Raw genomic sequence first — 8,870 nt, 5'->3', positions numbered from 1 at the left:
GAGAGTAACGAGAATGTTCATTTAATGAGTTTCCCCTCCACTCCCCCAACATCCCATCCCCTCCCAAACAAGTCATTCAGCAATAATCATGTGTTCATTTCTTTGGGAAATAAGGTAAACCTCAGATTACAGAACCAAGGCAAATAATTTTTCAGAATTAGAATGTGTTCATGAAACAAGTCACAGTTCAACTGGATTAGACTTCAACATGGAGATGACTGTGTTCCTCCAAATAACCTTCAACTTAGGAAGTTTACACTCCTCTAGTATGTGGAAGGACAATAAATACACTTCCTCCTGCTCTCAGTCCCTGAGGGAAAAGTCTTCTCTCTTGATGGACCAACACTATTTCTTTTTCATTGTTCTTTTCCCTTATCCTTTCCTTGGTTTCTGCTTTCCACAACTCTTCTTCAGATGCAGTTGTTCATCCTTAAAGTCCTGATGCTCGTCTCTGTAGAGGCCAAGAAAATATAGTGCTCCCATGAGTGCAAAATAAGTGTTGTGATTTAGATACCAGTCATAAGTTCTCCTTCCTATTGGCCAAAGGCTGCTCACCAAATGGCTTCACCACTTTCAAGGATTTGGAATCAGTAGGTCTGGCAACTTCACCAAACAACTGGGCACTCAAATGACTCATGTGAAAGGCATATTCTGAAACTGAAGACATTTTTTGAGCAGCAAGGAGAAAGAGTCCCTAGTCATGACCTTCCTCTCCTTCACATCCCTTCTTTCAGGAGTTTTGTCTTGCTCTTTTAATTGGGAATAGCTCCTCTGCCTTTTATTTTACTTAACTTTCTCTGTCTTTATGAATTTAGGAGAAATAGTTATCTGTTGTGTTATTGAAGTGGTATTTTTATGTGGGAGCATCCCTATGTAGACTGTGTGTATCCAGTGTCTTTGGTGCAAGGGCTGTTTTTGAGGTGGATCCCAACCTTGTCTTTCTTCAGGGTGCGCTGGTCACTTTCAACTTGATAGGGGTTGTAGTTAGTATTGGAGGATCTAATGTCTTCACAGGGTGTCAGGTGGACTTTCTGTCTGCTCTGTGATGGTCACTGCCCTGTCACTGCTCCCTGGTTGCCTGAGCAGAAGCCCTGAGGATTGGGATTGAACCAGCTCTGTTCCCTTTGAGTGCATATTTTGCCTCAAAGAAGGGGAGTGCTGAAGTGAGATTTGTGCACTCAGAGCCCTGATTTGCTACATGTATAGGTGTTCATGGTTCAGCTCAGATGCAGCCCAAGGTTGGGTCTCTTCCCCTGTTATGGTCACCCTAGATCTAGTGCAAATTTGTGGTGTGAAGTGGGCAGGGAAGGATCATACATTAGGCTGGGGCTGGGGGTCAGTGTGTTGTGGCTGCAGGAATTGAGGCGGCTGTGCTGCTGTCAGAGGTCAGTGCCAATCACGTTGGCACTGATTGAGCTACCATAAAAGTTTGCTGCCAGTGCCCTGCCTGGATCATACCCCAGAGTCCCCCTAGTCTCCTCTGAATCCCTAGATCGAGTCTTCTCCCAAAAGCTGTCTGTACAAGTTCCAGTGCCAAGCTGCAGCATGGAGTATGCAGGGCCAGAGCATTTGCTCACCTGGGAGTGGGACTGTGGCTTGCTGACATGGTGGTTCCCAAGGTGCTGCTTGAGTAAGCAACAATGGTTGTCATCATCCTACACCCTGGGCCATCCCTGTATCCCTAGATTGAGTCTTTTCCCAGGGCCTGTCTGCCCCAGATCCAGTGCCAAGCTGTGGTCTGGAGTGGGTTTGGCCAGAGCATTCACTCAGTTGGGAACAAGGGACCTTGGTGTGCTGGTGACAGTGGTTCCTGTGGTGCTGTTTGGGTAAGCGCTGACAATGGTCACAGCTGCTCCACCTGGACCACACCCCAGGCCCCTGGGCTATCTCTGCATAGCTAGACCAAGTCTTTTTCCAGGACCCAGGGCCTAGATCCCACACCCCACTCAGATTGGGGAGCATCTCTATGTGGCAGCCAGCTGCCAGTACAGAGCTCTTTCTGCCCTGTTTGTTGACAAGCTGCACACTGTTCGTGTGCAACCGTACACTGTTCATGAGTGGAGTCTAGGTGTTTCCAGTCCCATCTGTCTCAGTGTTTCTCCCAGCAGACAGGGGAGCTTGTATCCTCTGTGTAGAACCTTAGGACTGGGACGCCCAGTCTGTGGCTCGACCCACTCACTCCCCCAGGGTGAGGGTCTGCCTGAGTGGACCTTCTTTTCCTTACAGTTCTCAGGGTGCAAGTCCCAACCCTTTGCCTTTTTTCCATCCTACCCAGTTACATGGAAATCTTTTTTGTAGCTTTTATCGTACAGGAGTTCTTTGCCAGTTTCCAGTTAGTTTTCTGTGAGAATTATTCCACATGTAGATGTAGTTTTGATGTGTTTGTAGGGGGAGGTGAGCTCCATGTCTTCCTACTCCACCATATTGATCCAGCCTTCTCTGACTTTTGAACATAGATTGCAGAATCAAAATTCACTTCCATCCTGTACTAGGTAATGTTGGGCAAATCACTTAAGTTCTCTGTGATATAGTTACACCATGAGTCATATGAAGATAATAAAATTACTTTCCTTATAGGTTTATTTTTAAAGTAATGTGAATTAATATTAATAAAATGCTTAGAACAGTGGCTCACATATAGCAAGATCTATATAAATGTTTGCTATTTTAAAATACAATTACATAGCAAGAATAAATTCCAATAAGGTATGCTTTATACAGTATAAAAAGACTGATAGAATTGTGTTTGAGTTCTCATAGACTCAAAAGAGCCAGGAGATGATTGTGTGTGTGTGTGTGTGTGTGTGTGCGTGTGTGCACGCTCGTGCATGTGTGTATGTGCATGTGTCTATTTTGGCTCCTTTTTTAATATAGCAACTCTAGTTCACACTCCATTTAGCTAAATGAAAGATGTTTACACTTCCTTTAAGGCTGTTGCTCTTCCAGTCCCTCTGGCAGCAGATATAAGTGAATAACATCCTGCTTTGTGTGGCCAATGATACCTCGGCTGCAAAAATGTTGTGCTGAATGCGTTTGAGGAAATAAAGGATGGGCTGCTCTCACAAAGACTGTATCATGTTTGAAAGAAGTTTAGTCTTTACCTTTCAATTTTCCATGCAGTTGGCTATTATCCTGAAACATTCCTAAAGTCCCAGAATGCAGTCAGCAGCTTCAGGAACTGGCAACATTTATAAGCTCGAAGTAAGTAGTTTCATTCTGTTGATCCCCAGTTCCAAAGGATACATGCGGGTTTTGGTCACAACTGGAAACATTTGAATTTATATTTTAAGTGGAAACCTCATTTGCCATTTTAATGTATGTGAAGATTGTAACAATTTTATGGAAGGGATATCTAAGAGTTTTATAAAAGTTAAAGAATGAACAGGTGATTTATTCCAACATTCCCTGCCCCCCATTCCTCAATGATTTAGCATAAAGGACAGTAAAACTTCGAGTATTTTCATTAGGGTTATAAAAGTAGAACCTCTTCCCTGTCCTGGTCCCAATTCTTTTCAAAATGTTTGGGAAAGAGAGAAGGGAAAAGGACAGTCAGTTCTCTATAAATTAGTTCTTTTTACAATACTTATGTATTAAAACCATCCCCAAACTTGGTGACTTATTTCTGTCATAGTCTGCAGATCTCTAAAGTTGGGCTGATCTTGGCTAGGATAAGTTGGACTTGGCTCCAATATGTAGGTTGGGTTCAGATCTACTTCACATATCTCTTGTCTTCTTTGGACTGGCAGTAATACATATTTAAGGCATTTCCCTTTATACTGAAATACAGGAGTGTGAGAACACAAGCCTGACAGTATAAGCATATTTCAAGGGTCACACCATATTGTTCTCTAATATCCAATTTAAGTCAAGTAGTGGGAAAGTACATTCTGCCCACCATAGAATTAAGTTGGGGATGGGTATAAGAGAGGAGTGAATATTTGTTGAAAAATAATTTTGCACAGCTACACGAACAAATCTGGATAACCAACTCAGTTTTCAGAATAAGAAGTACCAGGATGATTGTCTCCAGGGCTTGATATTGGTTCAGCTTGTCTTTAAGAAGTATAGACAGGGGACTTCCCTGGTGGTCCAGTGGTTAAGGCTCTGTGCTTCCAGGGGATGGGGCATGGGTTCGATTCCTGCTCAGGGAACTGAGATCCCACATGCTGCAGTGCATAGCAGAACAAAACAAAACCAAAAAAAGAAGGAAAAAGAAGTACAGACACATGTACTTTGGGTCCTTTTGTCAGCTCATATGGAAAATTAAAATATACTCTCTTCTCAAGGCCCTTGGCCCACACACTTCTTGCATCACTGTAAACACTTGGTGCCAGAAAATCATCCTTGATTCATGCCTTGGGCCATAAAAACTTAAAACGGCTTCTACTCTTTTCTAAAAACTTATTCTTCAATCTTCTGACTTCTTCCTACCACTCTTCATACCATGAAACCATAATCCATAATTATCAGAAATCTCTAAATTACCAATCCAAATAGTTTTACTTTAAGTCTTCTGAACTCAAGAAAGTTTAATGAGTTATTACTTTATGAACCATAAACTGCAATAGCTGGTGGAGATGCAAGACTGAACCACACTGTTATGATCTCTCCTCTCATGGAAAGTAAATATATTTGGGAATACACACAGGCTATTGTATATTACCATATGAAAACTTCTGTGATAACAGATGAGCAGAACAGGAAAGGTAATGGAAGAGAGGTATCAGAAGAAGAAAATTGGAGTTCTGGCTTTAGGAAGTGATGTCTAACTTGATACCTAAAAGATGGGTGTGATAAAAGGGTGGGATGTGTATATGTAAGTGGGTTAGGGTTCTCTAGGCCAAAGAACCCCAAATGTATTGAAGTCAATAAATGTTAAATGCTTGAAAAAATGAAAAATATAGAACTCATTGGTTCAACTAATTTATCCTTTAACAAATATTTACTGGGTTCCTGGAATGTTCTAGACACAGTTCTAAGTGCTGGGATTCAAGCAGACAAAACATAAAACAACAAAAAATATTGTATGTGAGATAGTAACAACTCTTCTGGAGAAAATTCAAACAAGAAGGGTAATATAATTTGTCACAGTGAAAGTCAGAGTCCATTTTAAATAAGTAGATCAAGGAAAAGCCTCACTAAGAGATTGACTAAAGAGATGAGAGAGCAGGCATACAAAGAATTAGGCACAGAGCACTCCATGCACAGAAAAGAGCAAGTAAAAGGCTTGCAGTGAAGTACTGGTTGGTGTATTCCAGGAACAGCTAGGAGGCCTGTGTGACTGAGTAAAGCAAGGAGCAAAAGAGTGATGCAATTTGACCTATGTTTTAATAGGTTCATTCTGACAGCTTGGTGAAAAATAGGATGTAGAAAATGTGTAAGTTAGATAGTATAAATGATGTAACAAACCCCCAAATCTCAGGGGCTCAATAAAATATGTATTTATCGTTCATAACAAAACCCAATGTGGATGTTTCTGGATGGGCAGGTTTCTTGATCACTCTCTTCCAGTTAGTGACATAGGGGTCTGTATTCTTACCATCTTGCAATGGAAGGGTCTTCTGCAAAAATACTCCACGGTTTCTTGAGAAGAGCAAGAGGGCATAAGAAATGAGTATTGCATAATTAATAACCTTGCCTTCCATGGGCTAGAATTATCCACATGGCTTCACCTATTTGCTAGGAGTCGGGGAAATTTAGTTCTTGGTTGGGCATTCACCTTCAAGTAAAACATACACATAATCCTAGACATTTCTATCATATGAAATAAGAACAAAGGAAAGAAAATCAGTTTAGAGGCTATTGCAATAAAATGTGTGAGAACAGACAGGGATTAGACTAGAAGCCTAACAATGGAGGTGGTTGTAATCTGGATATATTTTGAATATAGCACTAACAGGATATGCTTACTTATTTGATGTGGAGTGAAAAGAAAAGGGGAGAAATCAATCTTGACTTTAAGATATTTGCCCTAGGAAATAGGAAGAACTAAATGTCCATAATAGAGATGATGAAAAGTGTAGACGTTTTCTGGGAGATGATGAAGAACTGTATTTGGATTTGTTAAATTTGACTTGCCTACTAGATATTTAAGGTCAGGTAAGCACTATGCAGTTGCATTTATTAGTATGCAATACATGGGACAGGTCTTGGATGGATATAAACATTTGGTGATATATAGCCTATTCATAATATTGGAAGCCATAAGTCTTGAGAAAGCTTAGGTGAAAACAGAGGTTCAAAAAGAAGTCTTGAAGAAGATGAAAAATCAACATAGTAAATAAGAAAAGCAACTATTAAGGTAGGAGAAAAACTAGATGTGACACTCTGCAAGTCAAATGAAGAAAGTGTTTCAATGAAAATATCATGACCCATAATGTCTATTGCCAATGATAGGTTCAATAAAATGAGATATAAAAATTAGCTGTCAGATTTGGGTCTGAAAGTCATTGATTTCCAGTTCTGGTAGAAAGGTGGGTGTAAAAGCCTGATTGGAGTGGGTTCAAAGAAAAAGAAACATTGGAGGCAGTGAATACAGACACCTTTTTGGTGAGTTTTGCTGTAAAGAAAAATAAAGAAAGGGACTAGTAGTTATAGGGCAAAATAAAGAGAAGCATTCACTTGTTTTTAGATAAAATGTGGGGCAATTATGTGCATGTTTGTATGTTATCAGAAATGATCCAGAATGCCGAGGAAAAGTTCATGATTAAAAAGAGGAGAGAACTGGTGGTGTGAGATCCTTCATTATACATGAAGGTATGAGATTTAATGCATAAGTAAAGGGTCTGGCCTTAGCCAAGAGCATAGAAAGAAGAGGAAAGATTGAGTAGATGGTGGTGGGTGAAAAAATATGGCAGTCAGAGTCTCAGGAAGTCTTTTCCAATTGCTTCAGTTCTTGCACTAAAATAGGGAGCAAAGTTGTTATCTAGGTGAGTGATGATGGGGGATGAGTTGCTGAAAATTGAGCAAAAAGAAAAGGTCATAAATAGTCATTTAGGAATGTGAGAGAATGAAAGCACTAGAGGAAAGTAGTGTGATTGCCTGACAACATTAAGGGCCCACTTGAGTTTAATTAAGATTGAGGCTTTGCCAATTAAGTGCCAGGAGGAGAGAAGAGGGCAAGAGAAATGAGGGTATAGGTAAGGAAATGATTATGATAATGGGCCATGGAATTAAGCCAGATATGATAATAAGTAAGGATTTAGGGGAGTGAGGAAAAATGAAAACATGGTGGGATGTTTGAATGTGTCGAAGAAGTTGGAGTTGAGAAACTAGTTGTAAGTTTACGCCATGGTGTTGCAAGAGAGAGAGTTCTGAATTGATATTATGGAAAGAGTTGAGTTATTGGTAACAGCAAGGTCTAACATACAACATTAGGAGTGGGTGACTGAAAAAAGGCAGAGGCCAAAATCATTGGGAGAGAGTTCAAGAAATGGAGAGGGTAGGGTATCAGTAGGATCATCTATGACTATGTGGATATTGAAATCCTCAGAAATTACATCAGGAGTGTTATTTAAAAACATAACAAGCTTACAAATTAAACTTTTAAGCAAGGAGGGAGAGGGACCCATGTCATCTGTTAAAAAAAACTCCTATAACATGGAGGGGTACTGGGTGAGATAGATGATCTGAGTCTCAAAGCTGGGTGTTTTCTGGAAGAAAGGAGAACCCACCACATTCTAGAAGGGAGCTGACTTAATTCTCAATTGTTTAAGGAAGCAACTGAAATCTTGTCTTCCTGATGAATCCAGGACCCACAGAGCCTGTTGGTTTCTTACCTGTAATTTTCAATATTTTCAATTCAGAATGTTGTGTTATATATGCCCATATCAATATATTCTATCACATGAGCATAATATCACACCACAATTGAGAGTCACAATCCTGAGTTCAAAGTCCAGTTCTATTAGTGACCGGCAATTTACTTCACTTCTCATGTCTCAGCCCCCTTTCAAGTAAAAGTGAAGTAATAATAGTACAAAGCTCAGGGGTTGTTATGAGAACTCAGTGAATTATGTAAAGCCAATGAAGCAAATGCTAACTTAACTTACACAATATTGAGTTCTCAGACAATTTAATATTTTTAAGAGGGAGCTGTATTACCTGAAAAAGAAGAGATTTGAATCCACACAGATACACATTTGAATTCTACCTCAGCTTCTTACCAGTTATGCCATATTGGGCAAGTTATTTAATCTTTTAAAAATAGATGCATATATAATATCCATTTTACAGAGTTGATGAGAGTGAGATGGCTTAGAACACAGAGGCTAATTCTTATTTCATGTATGAACTGGATTAGTTTGTCACTTGATATAACATGTAAAGCATGTTTTAATTATTAGATATAATAATATAATTAATCTAGCAGGTTACACAGAACCTTCAGTGGGGACATATATAAGCAATGGTGGAGTGTAAAAATAGTGATTAAACATTATTGATTTAAATATTATCACAGAAGCATTTCTGGCTAAAATTTTTGTCTAAATTATAGATAAGCTATCTATAAGTCATCATTTCCTACCTGGGGTCCTACTTCACTGAAAAGAAAAAAAAGTTTATCTATTGTGGAACTCCATCCTCTTTTTTGTACTCCCTGTTCCATGTGCCTAATCAGTAAATAGCATAATTTTAAAAAATTATTTTAATGGATATAAACTTATCCTTTATCCAGATTAAATCCTTGTTAACTCTGGGTTGAACAACTGGTTTCTTTCTTTTGACAGGGAATCATGTCCTAAAAATATCCATCAGTCTACAGCCCCTCCTCCATCTCCTGTAACTGTCCCTTTGTTCTGAGCAGTGGTTCCATTATACACTGCTGGAGTATGTATGATATCAACACCTGGAAACACTTTCTTATTCAG

The 8,870-nt window shown here is 39.5% G+C and overlaps 1 pseudogene; it reads right to left on the bottom strand.

Moving 5' to 3' along the window:
• Positions 1-269: 269 nt before the first annotated feature.
• Positions 270-667, bottom strand: LOC131750729 (small ribosomal subunit protein mS33 pseudogene; annotated as a pseudogene).
• Between the last annotated feature and the right edge of the window lie 8,203 nt (positions 668-8,870).

This window comes from Kogia breviceps, chromosome 2, assembly GCF_026419965.1.
Source record: "Kogia breviceps isolate mKogBre1 chromosome 2, mKogBre1 haplotype 1, whole genome shotgun sequence".
Classification (NCBI taxonomy): Eukaryota; Metazoa; Chordata; class Mammalia; order Artiodactyla; family Physeteridae; genus Kogia; species Kogia breviceps.
The sequence above is the reverse complement of the archived record's forward strand: the minus strand, read 5'-3'. Positions and strand labels throughout refer to the sequence as shown.